This window comes from Oncorhynchus clarkii, chromosome 14, assembly GCF_045791955.1.
Source record: "Oncorhynchus clarkii lewisi isolate Uvic-CL-2024 chromosome 14, UVic_Ocla_1.0, whole genome shotgun sequence".
NCBI lineage: Eukaryota > Metazoa > Chordata > Actinopteri > Salmoniformes > Salmonidae > Oncorhynchus > Oncorhynchus clarkii.
Window position 1 is genome coordinate 28,437,219 of NC_092160.1, and position 12,500 is coordinate 28,449,718.

At 45.6% G+C, this 12,500-nt stretch overlaps 2 pseudogenes; both read right to left on the minus strand.

Moving 5' to 3' along the window:
* LOC139365866 (uro-adherence factor A-like) overlaps positions 1–7,408 on the minus strand; it is a 15,735-nt pseudogene extending 8,327 nt beyond the window's left edge.
* Positions 7,409–7,579: 171 nt separating this feature from the next.
* Positions 7,580–10,386, minus strand: LOC139365867 (glyoxalase domain-containing protein 4 pseudogene; annotated as a pseudogene).
* Positions 10,387–12,500: the final 2,114 nt, after the last annotated feature.

The window sequence follows — 12,500 nt, forward strand, 5'->3', positions numbered from 1 at the left end:
TTTAAACTGCCATTTTTAGGTCCCGCCTTCATTATGTTCTTATGCAAACAGGAGATGAGGAGAGAACACTGGCATATAACACACCCCCACAGCCCCGGAAATGTTTTAAAAAAGAAGCTAAATGTTCTCTCAGCCTCATGGCAAAATGTATATTATTATACTTTTATCATATTTAGGCAATAAGAAACAGCAAATACCCATCCACTCTGCTTAACATACCATATCCCCCTCATCACAAACACACACACACACACACACACACACACACACACACACACACACACACACACACACACACACACACACACACACACACACACACACACACACACACACACACACACACACACACACACACACACACACACACACACACACACACACACACACACACACACACACACACACATTCTTCATTCCTCTCTATTTTCCTTCCTCTCTCTTCCTTCCTCTTTCTCTTCCTTCCTCTTCCTCTTCCTTCCTTTCTCTTCCTTCCTCTTTCTCTTCCTTCCTCTTCTCTTCCTTCCTCTTTCTCTTCCGTTATCTCACTCTTCCTTCCTCTTTCTCTTCCTTCCTTCCTCTCTCACTTCCTTTCTCTCACTCTTCCTTCCTCTTTCTCTTCCTGTCTCTCCCTTCCTTTCTCTTTCTCTTCTTTCCTCTTTCTCTTCCTTCCTCCTTTCTCTTCCTTTCTCTCACTCTTCCTTCCTCTTTCTTCTAATCTTTGTTTCATTCTCCTCCCTTTCTCTGTTCTGCATTCATCTCTCTTTCATCAACTCACTTGCTCTGTTTTTTCTCTGCCCGCTATTTTCCTTTCTTTCTTTCTTTCTTACATTCTCCCTTTTTTTTAATCTGCAACCAGCTTTCCGTCTCGCCTTCTTTGCTGTTCCAGAACTGCTCCCTCCCTCCCTCCCTCCCTCCCTCCCTCCCTCCCTCCCTCCCTCCCTCCCTCCCTCCCTCCCTCCCTCCCTCCCTCCCTCCCTCCCTCCCTCTACTCTCTCTACCCCCTCTCTCTCCCTCTACTCTCTCCCGCCCTCTGTCTCCCCCTCCCTCCCTCTCCCTCTACCCTCCCTCCCTCTCCCTCTACTCTCTCTCCCCCTCTCTCTCCCTCTACTCTCTCTCCCCCTCCCTCCCTCTCCCTCTACTCTCTCTCCCCCCCTCTCTCTCCCCCTCCCTCGCCCTCTACCCCCCACTCTCTCCCCCCCACTCTCTCTCTCTCTATCCTGATTCCCCCTCTCTCTTTCTCTACTCTCTCTCCCCCTTTCCTCTCTCTTTTCTCTTTATCCCCCTCCCTCTCTCTCTCTACTCCCTCTCCCTCGAATCTCTCCCCCCCCTCTCTCTATCATCCTCCCCCCTCTCTCTTTCTCTACTCTCTCTCCCCCTTTCCTCTCTCTTTTCTCTCTATCCCCCTCCCTCTCTCTCTCTACTCCCTCTCCCTCTACTCTCTCCCCCCCCTCTCTCTCTCTCTCTCACCCTCCCTCTCTCTGTCTCCACTCTCCCTCCCTCCCATTCCCCCTCTTGCGGTGTATTTGAAGATATTCTTCATATTTGTGTGGTAGCTGTGGAGGAGCAGTGCTGTGGCCCCTGGGCCTGCTATTTGTATGGTGTAACTGTCTCTAGCTAGGAGCCTGCAGACTCAGAGCTCAGCTGACACACTGGGTTAGGCTGAAGCACATTGTGTGTTTACTCTCTCCACATTCTGCCTTTACAAACAAATAATTCTTGTTCATTTAGTTTTCTAGTCCTGGGGAGAGAGAGGCAGCACTTGGAGAGTGGGAGGGGAGGAGGGGAGGAGGGCCATTTCCTGGAACTGGCTTCTGTAGTATGGCCGGGGGGTGTGTGTGTGCGTGTTGTGTTAAAATGTGTGCTTAGAGCAGTGTGTGTGTGTTTGTAAATGTGTGTGTGTGTGTTTGTGTAAATGTGTGTGTGTTTAAAAATGTGCGGGTGTTTGTGTGCGTTTTTCGTGCATGTGCTTCTATGTTATGAGATTGTGTGATTGGAGCACGTGTGTGTGCATGTTTGTGTGTTTATGGTGGGCCTAGTGAGTGTCCTATGGGATGCCTGTGTCCTATGGGTGTTGCTGTGAAGCAGCAGATCAGGAGATAAAATGCTGGAGAACATTGATGTTCTAATCGGATAGAAGACTGGAGAACATTAATGTTCTAATCGGATAGAAGACTGGAGAACATTGATGTTCTAATTGGATAGAAGACTGGAGAAAATTAATGCTCTAATTGGATAGAAGACTGGAGAACATTAATGCTCTAATTGGATAGAAGACTGGAGAAAATTAATGTTCTAATTGGATAGAAGACTGGAGAACATTAATGTTCTAATCGGATAGAAGACTGGAGAACATTAATGCTCTAATTTGATAGAAGACTGGAGAACATTAATGCTCTAATTGGATAGAAGACTGGAGAACATTAATGCTCTAATTGTATAGAAGACTGGAGAACATTAATGCTCTAATTGGATAGAAGACTGGAGAACATTAATGCTCTAATTGGATAGAAGACTGGAGAACATTAATGCTCTAATTGGATAGAAGACTGGAGAATATTAATGTTCTAATCGGATAGAAGACTGGGGAACATTAATGCTCTAATTGGATAGAAGACTGGAGAACATTAATGCTCTAATTGTATAGAAGACTGGAGAACATTAATGCTCTAATTGGATAGAAGACTGGAGAACATTAATGCTCTAATTGGATAGAAGACTGGAGAACATTAATGTTCTAATCGGATAGAAGACTGGGGAACATTAATGCTCTAATTGGATAGAAGACTGGAGAACATTAATGCTCTAATTGGATATAAGACTGGAGAACATTAATGCTCTAATTGGATAGAAGACTGGAGAACATTAATGCTCTAATTGGATAGAAGACTGGAGAAAATTAATGCTCTAATTGGATAGAAGACTGGAGAACATTAATGCTCTAATTGGATAGAAGACAGGAGAACATTAATGCTCTAATTGGATAGAAGACTGGAGAACATTAATGCTCTAATTGGATAGAAGACTGGAGAACATTAATGCTCTAATTGTATAGAAGACTGGAGAACATTAATGCTCTAATTGTATAGAAGACTGGAGAACATTAATGTTCTAATCGGATAGAAGACTGGAGAACATTAATGCTCTAATTTGATAGAAGACTGGAGAACATTAATGCTCTAATTGGATAGAAGACTGGAGAACATTAATGCTCTAATTGTATAGAAGACTGGAGAACGTTGCTCTAATTGTATAGAAGACTGGAGAACATTAATGCTCTAATTGGATAGAAGACTGGAGAACGTTGCTCTAATTGGATAGAAGACTGGAGAACATTAATGCTCTAATTGGATAGAATACTGGAGAACATTAATGCTCTAATTGATGTTCTAATATTATACCATGGCGCCGACAGAGATGGTCGCCTCACTTCGAGTTCTTAGGAAACTATGCAATATTTAGTGTTTTTATTTGTTATTTCTCACATTGTTACCCCAGGAAATCTTAAGTCTTATTACATACAGCCAGGAATAACTATTGGATATAAGAGCAACGTCATCTTACCAACATTACGACCAGGAATACAACTTTCCCGAAGCGGATCCTCTGTTCGGACCACCACCCAGGACAATGGATCTAATTCCAGTAGGCAATCAAAAACAACGAAGGGGCAGACGAAGCGGCCACCTGTAGACGTGCACATCACACATACACAATGACATACACACTGACATACACAATGACATACACACTGACATACACAATGACATACACAATGACATACACACTGACATACACAATGGCATACACAATGACATACACACTGACATACACACTGACATACACAATGACATACACAATGACATACACAATGACATACACACTGACATAAACAATGAAATACACACTGACATACACAATGACATACACACTGACATACACAATGACATACACAATGATATACACAATGACATACACAATGACATACACACTGACATACACACTGACATACACAATGACATACACAATGACATAAACAATGACATACACACTGACATACACAATGACATACACACTGACATACACAATGACATACACAATGATATACACAATGACATACACAATGACATACACACTGACATACACACTGACATACACAATGACATACACAATGATATACACAATGACATACACACTGACATACACACTGACATACACATTGATATACACAATGACATACACACTGACATACACATTGACATACACACTGACATACACACTGACATACACAATGACATACACAATGACATACACATTAACATACACACTGACATACACAATGAAATACACAATGAAATACACAATTAAAAACATGATTATGGTGCTCTTCATACATACTGTGTATATGTTATGACATATTGTAGACAAAATATGTCAATTATATAAGTAATCTATGAATATTATAAGAAAAGGGTATGTTCTGACAATGTAACCTCAACAAAATAAATGCTTTCCTTATAGGGTTCACATTGTTTTAAAAGTCAAGTAGGGAGGACAGTGTAGGAGTGGAAAGGGATGAGAGGAGGAGGGAGGACAGTGTAGGAGTGGAGAGGGATGAGAGGAGGAGGGAGGACAGTGTAGGAGTGGAGATAGGGATGAGAGAAGGAGGGAGGACAATGTAGGAGTGGAAAGGGATGAGAGGAGTAGGGAGGACAGTGTAGGAGTGGAAAGAGGGATGAGAGGAGTAGGGAGAACAGTGTAGGAGGGGAGAGAGGAATCAGAGGAGGAGGGGGGACAGTGTAGGAGTGGAAAGGGATGAGAGGAGTAGGGAGGACAGTGTAGGAGTGGAAAGGGATGAGAGGAGTAGAGAGGACAGTGTAGGAGTGGAGAGGGGTGAGAGGAGGAGGGAGGACAGTGTAGGAGTGGAGAGAGGGATAAGAGGAGGAGGGAGGACGGTGTAGGAGTGGAGATAGGGATGAGAGGAGGAAGGAGGGCAGTCTAGGAGTGGAGAGAGGGATGAGAGGAGGAGGGAGGACAGTGTAGGAGTGGAGAGGGACGAGAGGAGGAGGGAGGACAGTGTAGGAGTGGAGTTCGGGATGAGAGGAGGAGGGAGGATAGTGTAGGAGTGGAGAGGGACGAGAGGAGGAGGGAGGACGGTGTAGGAGTGGATAGGTATGAGAGGAGGAGGGAGGACAGTGTAGGAGTGGAAAGAGGGATGAGAGGAGGAGGGAGGACAGTGTAGGAGTGGAGAGGGATGAGAGGAGGATGGAGGACAGTCTAGGAGTGGAGAGAGGTATAAGAGGAGGAGGGAGGACAGTGTAGGAGTGGAGAGAGGGATGAGCGAAGGAGGGAGGACAGTGTAGGAGTGGAGAGGGATGAGAGGAGGATGGAGGACAGTCTAGGCGTGGATTGAGGGATGAGAGGAGGAGGGAGGACGGTGTAGGAGTGAAGATAGGGATGAGAGGAGGGAGGACAGTGTAGGAGTGGAGAGGGATGAGAGGAGTAGGGAGGACGGTGTAGGAGTGGAGATAGGGATGAGAGGAGGGAGGACAGTGGGGAAGGGGAGTGAGGGTTAAGTCTGTAAATTGTGCGGTATTTAGTAATCAGAATAGAAGTCTGGTAGCAGCAGTTGTGATGTGTGCATATGTCTGTGTGTGTGTGTATGTCTCTCTCTCTCTCTCTCTGTGTGTGTGTGTGTGTGTGTGTGTGTGTGTGTGTGTGTGTGTGTGTGTGTCTGTGTGTATGTCTGTGTGAATATGTCTGTGTGTATATGTCTGTGTGTATTTATGTCTGTGTGTGTGTATGTCTGTGTGTGTGTATATGTCTGTCTGTGTGTGTGTATATGTCTGTCTATGTGTGTGTATATGTCTGTCTATGTGTGTGTATATGTCTGTCTGTGTGTGTGTGTGTGAGTGAGTGCATTTCTGCCAGTGTGGAGGATCAGAGTAGGTGGTCAGTCCAGTTCAAGTGTTCAGCAGTCTGACGGCTTGTAGATAGAAACTGTCTCTGAGTCTGTTGGTATCAGACCACATGCTCCGATACCGTCTGATGGCTTGTAGATAGAAACTGTCTCTGAGTCTGTTGGTATCAGACCACATGCTCCGATACCGTCTGATGGCTTGTAGATAGAAACTGTCTCTGAGCCTGTTGGTATCAGACCTCATGCTCCGATACCGTCTGATGGCTTGTAGATAGAAACTGTCTCTGAGTCTGTTGGTATCAGACCTCATGCTCCGATACCGTCTGATGGCTTGTAGATAGAAACTGTCTCTGAGCCTGTTGGTATCAGACCTCATGCTCCGATACCGTCTGATGGCTTGTAGATAGAAACTGTCTCTGAGCCTGTTGGTATCAGACCTCATGCTCCGATACCGTCTGCCTGACGGTAAGGGAGTGAACAGCTCGTGGCCTCGGGGGGGTGTGGGGGAGATGTCATGGATGTCCTGGATGGGGGGGAGCACGGTCCCAGTGATATCCTGGGCTGTCTTCACCACCGCTGGAGGGCCTTGGGGTAGTGCACGGAGCAATTACCATGAAAGGGGCCATGATGCAACTGGTCAGGACGCTCTCAATGGTGCAGCAGTAGTAGTTGGAGAGGACTCGTGGTCTTCAGACGTCTTAGGAAGTAGAGACGCTGTTGTGCCCTCTTGACAGGAGTGGTGGTGTTGTTGGTCCTGGTGGTGGTGTTGTTGGTCCTGGTGGTGGTGTTGTTGGTCCTGGTGGTGGTGTTGTTGGTCCTGGTGGTGGTGTTGTTGGTCCTGGTGGTGGTGTTGTTGGTCCATGTCAAGTCCTGTGTGATGTGGACGCCGAGGAACTTAATACAGCTGAATCTCTACTGCAGTGCTGTTCCCTCCTCTGAAGTCAACAATCAACTCCTTTGTTTTGCTGACGTTGAGGGAGAGGTAATTGTCCTGGCATTGTGGTTCACAATGCCAGTTCACTTACCTCCTTAGTCGTCATTGTTGATTATCAGGCCTGTAACAGTGGTGTCGTCAGCAAACCTGATGATGGAGATGGTATCGTGCAAAGCCACGGAGTGAACAGGGAGTACAGAAGAGGGCTGAGGACACACCCCTGACGGGCCCCTGTGTTGAGTCAGTATAGAGTAGGTGTTGATGCCAATCCTCACAGCCTGTGGTCTGCCCGTCAGGAAGTCCAGGACCCAGTGGCAGAAGGTGGTGTCCAGACCCAGGGCTCTGAGATCGGTGTCGAACTTGGAGGGAACAACATTGTTGAATGCTGAACTGTAGTCAATGAACAGCATTCTCACATAGGTGTTCCTGTTGTCCAGATGTGTTAGGGCCAGGTGAATGGCGATGGAAATGACATCTTCTGTGGATCTGTTGGAGCGGTAGGCTAATTGGAGTGGGTCCAGTGTGCCTGGCATGCTGGCCTCGATGTGGGCCATGACCAGTCTCTCGAAGCGATGACCGAGGTGAGTGAGACGGGGCGATAGTCATTTGGACATCTTTGTGGCACTGGGAGGAGGGTGGTTTCCTGGGAGCAGGTGTGCTGTGTGTGCAAATGTCAAAATCCCCCCACAGCCCTCTCCCCCTATTTTACAAACCAGGCTAAATAGTTATTCTGAGGACTGGCAGAGAATGGGAGGGAAACAGAGAGCAAGAGACGCCTGAGTGCAGCAGCACCAGGTCTCTCATTACCGTAGTGAAGCAGTTCTCTCCATTCTCTCTTCCCTGTGGCCGGTCTCTCCTCTGCTCTTCTCTCGCTCTCCATCTGATCCATTACAGAGCGTGGGGGAGGTTTGGTCTCCTGTGAGGGTCAAAGAGACAGAGACAGAGACAGCATAGTGTACAGGCTTTCTTCCTTCCTTTGTTTCTTAGTAAAATATCAAACTGATATGACTGTGGAATACAGTATTGTAGTGTGTATCTATGTTATGACTGTGGAATACAGTACTGTAGTGTGTATCTCTGTTATGACTGTGGAATACAGTACTGTAGTGTGTATCTCTGTTATGACTGTGGAATACAGTATTGTAGTGTGTATCTATGTTATGACTGTGGAATACAGTATTGTAGTGTGTATCTCTGTTATGACTGTGGAATACAGTATTGTAGTGTGTATCTCTGTTATGACTGTGGAATACAGTACTGTAGTGTGTATCTCTGTTATGACTGTGGAATACAGTATTGTAGTGTGTATCTCTGTTATGACTGTGGAGTACAGTATTGTAGTGTGTATCTCTGTTATGACTGTGGAATACAGTACTGTAGTGTGTATCTCTGTTATGACTGTGGAATACAGTACTGTAGTGTGTATCTCTGTTATGACTGTGGAATACAGTACTGTAGTGTGTATCTCTGTTATGACTGTGGAATACAGTACTGTAGTGTGTATCTCTGTTATGACTGTGGAATACAGTACTGTAGTGTGTATCTCTGTTATGACTGTGGAATACAGTACTGTAGTGTGTATCTCTGTTATGACTGTGGAATACAGTCCTGTGGTGTGTATGTCTGATATGACTTTAGAGAATTTTACTGGTGTGTGCTATCTCTGATATGACTGTGGAGTACAGTACTGTAGTGTGTAGAGAGAGATAGAGAGAACATGAGAGAGATAAGAGAGAGCGAGGCAGAGGTGGGAAAGAGAGCGAGAGAGACATGACGACTTATTGCCTACAGCTATGTAATCCCCTCAAATCTCCAGCGTGCAGCAGGATCTAGAACCTAAAAGGGTTCTTCGGCTGTCCCCATAGCAGAACCCTTTGAAGAACCCTTTTTGGTTCCAGGTTAAACCTTTATGGGTTCCATGTAGTACCCTTTCAACAGGAAAGGAACCCAAAGGAGTTATACCTGGAACCAAAAATGGTTCCAACTGGAACCAAAAAGGATTATGCTATGGGGTCAGCTGAATAACCCTTTTGGAACTATTTTTTGTAGGAGTGTAGGGGTCAGTAAATAACAGAGCGCTGGTTGATGTAATCCTTAATTAGCATGAGGAGAAAAAGACAGGAATAAAGAAGAGAGGAGAGAATGAAGCGATGGTCGTCATGGAGATGAGAAACAAGTGGAGGCGTCAGACGGCAGTTGGAATGTTCTGTATCCTTTCAATCAAAATCAGTGTTGTTTCCAAGCTAGCCACCAAGAAGCTGAAGCAATCAAGCAAATCACTATGTTGTGTGTCAATAAAGGAAGGGTATAGGCTATTTATGATCACTTCAAAGACCTGTCAAAAGAAGTCTCACTCAGGTCTCACTCAGTTGTGTGTGTTGTAAGCTTTTAGCTCATTATGAGTCAGTTAGACAGGAAGCTGGTATGAATACATGCTATTATATTCCTCTCTTCTGTTAAAGGGAAGAGAAAGGGGAGTAGAGAGAGAGAGACAGAACGAGAGAGGGAGAGGGAGAGAGAGAGAGAAAGGGAGAGAGAGAGAGAGAGAGAGAGAGAGAGAGAGAAAAGAAAGGGAGACAGAAATAGAGAGGGAGAGGGAGAGAGAGAGAGAAAGGGAGAGAGAGAGAGAGAAAGGGAGAGAGAGAGAGAGAGAGAGAGAGAGAGAGAAGTAGAAATAGAAAGAGAGAGTTTGAGTTTTAAAGAACGTTTATTGTGTCTGGGTGGGAACCCACAGCACAATGAACACTCAAACAACATAGCAGATCCCAGGGGCGTCCAGGCTAACCAAGCCTTCCCCAGGGGCCTCCAGGCTAACCAAGCCTTCCCCAGAGGCCTCCAGGCTAACCAGGCCTTCCACAGGGGCATCCAGGCTAACCAATCCTTCACAGAGGCCTTCAGGCTAACCAAACCTTCCCCACGGGCCTCCAGGCTAACCAAACCTTCCCCAGGGGCCTCCAGGCTAACCAAACCTTCCCCAGGGGCCTCCAGGCTAACCAAGCCTTCCCAGGGGCGTCCAGGCTAACTAAGACAGTAAAGATTTTATGGTTTCCTTTTGTCATCAAGGCTTCAAGATATGCCAACTGCTCACGTGAACAGGAGAATGCTATCCGCCCCGAAAGCTGTCCCATGATCTACTGTCCGAGCAATGTTGTGAAACTCTTGTTTACACTGAGTGTCTGTGAATCCCACCAGCACAGTCTTCTTCTCCTCATTGCTCTCTTTCACCTTCATCCCCAGAAGGGAGGAGCAGCAGTATATTGATTTCTGCAGCCAGACACACCTTCTGAACTGGATCATTGGGAGGCTGTTCTTTGTCCACTAGGTTGAAGTGATAACCTCCCAGGGCCTTAGCCAGATAGAGGCCCTTTCCAACCTCATTGAGTGGCCAACTAAGCCGCTTAGCATTGCTGACAGCCTGGCTAGACTGCAGAGTCAAACCGAGGAAGTCGTTGACTAGGCAATATTCTCCCACTCCATAGTTGTAGATCAGTTCAGCCACAAAGTCATCATCCTCTGGCCCAAAGCAGACCATTGTCTTACTCCATTTTCCATCATAGGGGCCCTTACAAGTTGTCTTACATCCTTCTTCAAATTCTTTGTGACACAAAATTTTGCCAAGCACATCTCGGTTAAAGGTGGTCATTTTGCTTCTGTCACCCACTTCTCCTGATCCTCCTCAACTGATGCCACAGACCCATGACCTCCTTCAGCCACATCCGTCTCAACAGTCCCCACTTGCACTCCATCACTCATACCGGGTATCTCCTTCACTAACTGGGAGACTAGCCCCACCTAAACCCCCTCCTGTACCCCATTTCTCTTAGTGGACATCTCCACTACCTGGGAGACAAGCTCCACCTGAATCCCCTCCTGTACCCCATAACTCGTACTGGGCATCTCCTCACCAGTCTGGGGAAATGGCTCATCAGATCCGTCCTTACCTCCTACAACAATATTTTTCTGCATAACAGACGTTATGTTCCCCTCTGGTACAAGCTGCAACTCAGTACCCTCAACATGGACAACTTGTTCCTCAGCAACAGGTGCTAGTGGCTGCTCTACCACTGTCGGCCCACCTCTCCTTACATCAGAGGGCCCAGGCGTTACGAGTCCCTCCCTCCGCCTTCTCCCTTTTCGGGCAAGCATGTCGCTTATGGCCAACATCCCCACACTCAAAACACCATTTTGACTACCCGTACTAGCATAAGCCATATACAGTGGAAGTTGGAAGTTTACATACACTCAATTAAATCAAATCAAATAAAATAGAAATGTATTTGTCACATACACATGGTTAGCAGATGTTAATGCGAGTGTAGCGAAATGCTTGTGCTTCTAGTTCCGACAATGCAGTAATAACCAACGAGTAATCTAACTAACAATTCCAAAACTACTGTCTTACACACAGTGTAAGGGGATAAAGAATATGTACATAAGGATAAATGAATGAGTGATGGTACAGAGCAGCATAGGCAAGATACAGTAGATGGTATCGAGTACAGTATATACATATGAGATGAGTATGTAAACAAAGTGACATAGTTTAAAGTGGCTAGTGATACATGTATTACATAAATATGCAGTAGATGATATAGAGTACAGTATATACGTATACATATGAGATAAATAATGTAGAGTATGCAAACATTATATTAAGTAGCATTGTTTAAAGTGGCTAGTGATATATTTTACATCAATTAGTATTTGGTAGCATTGCCTTTAAATTGTTGAACTTGGGTCCAAAGTTTCGGGTAGCCTTCCACAAGCTTTTAAGTTGGGTGAATTGTGGCCCATTCCTCCTGACAGAGCTGGTGTAACTGAATCAGGTTTGTAGGCCTCCTTGCTTGCACACCATTTTTCAGTTCTGCCCACACATTTTCTCTAGAATAGAGGTCAGGGCTTTGTGATGGCCACTCCAATACCTTGACTTTGTTGTCCTTAAGCCATTTTGTTGCAACTTTGGAAGTATGCTTGGGGTCATTGTCCATTTGGAAGACCCATTTGCGACCAAGCTTCAACTTCCTGACTGTTGTCTTTGAGGTGTTGCTTCCATATATCCACATAATTTTCCTCCTTCATGAAGCCATCTATTTTGTGAAGTGCACCAGTCACTCCTGCAGCAAAGCACCCCCACAACATGATGCTGCCACCCCCGTGCTTCACGGATGGGATGGTGTTCTTAGGCTTGCAATCCTCCCCCTTTTTCCTCCAAACACAACGATGGTCATTATTGCCAAACAGTTCTATTTTTGTTTCAGAAGCAGTGGCTTCTTCCTTGCTGCGCGACCTTTCAGGTTATGTCGATATAGGACTCGTTTTACTGTGGAACAAAGATACTTTTGTACCCGTTTCCTCCAGCATCTTCACAAGGTCCTTTGCTGTTGTTATGGGGTTGATTTGTACTTTTCGCACCAAAGTATGTTCATCTCTAGGAGACAGAACGCGTCTCCTTCCTGAGCGGTATGACGGCTGAGTGGTCCCATGGTGTTTATACTTGCGTACTATTGTTGGTACAGATGAACGTGGTACCTTCAGGTGTTTGGAAAGGATGAATCAGACTTGTAGAGGTCTACAATTGTTTTTCTGAGGTCTTGGCTGATTTCTTTTGATTTTCCCATGATGTCAAGCAAAGAGGCACTGAGTTTT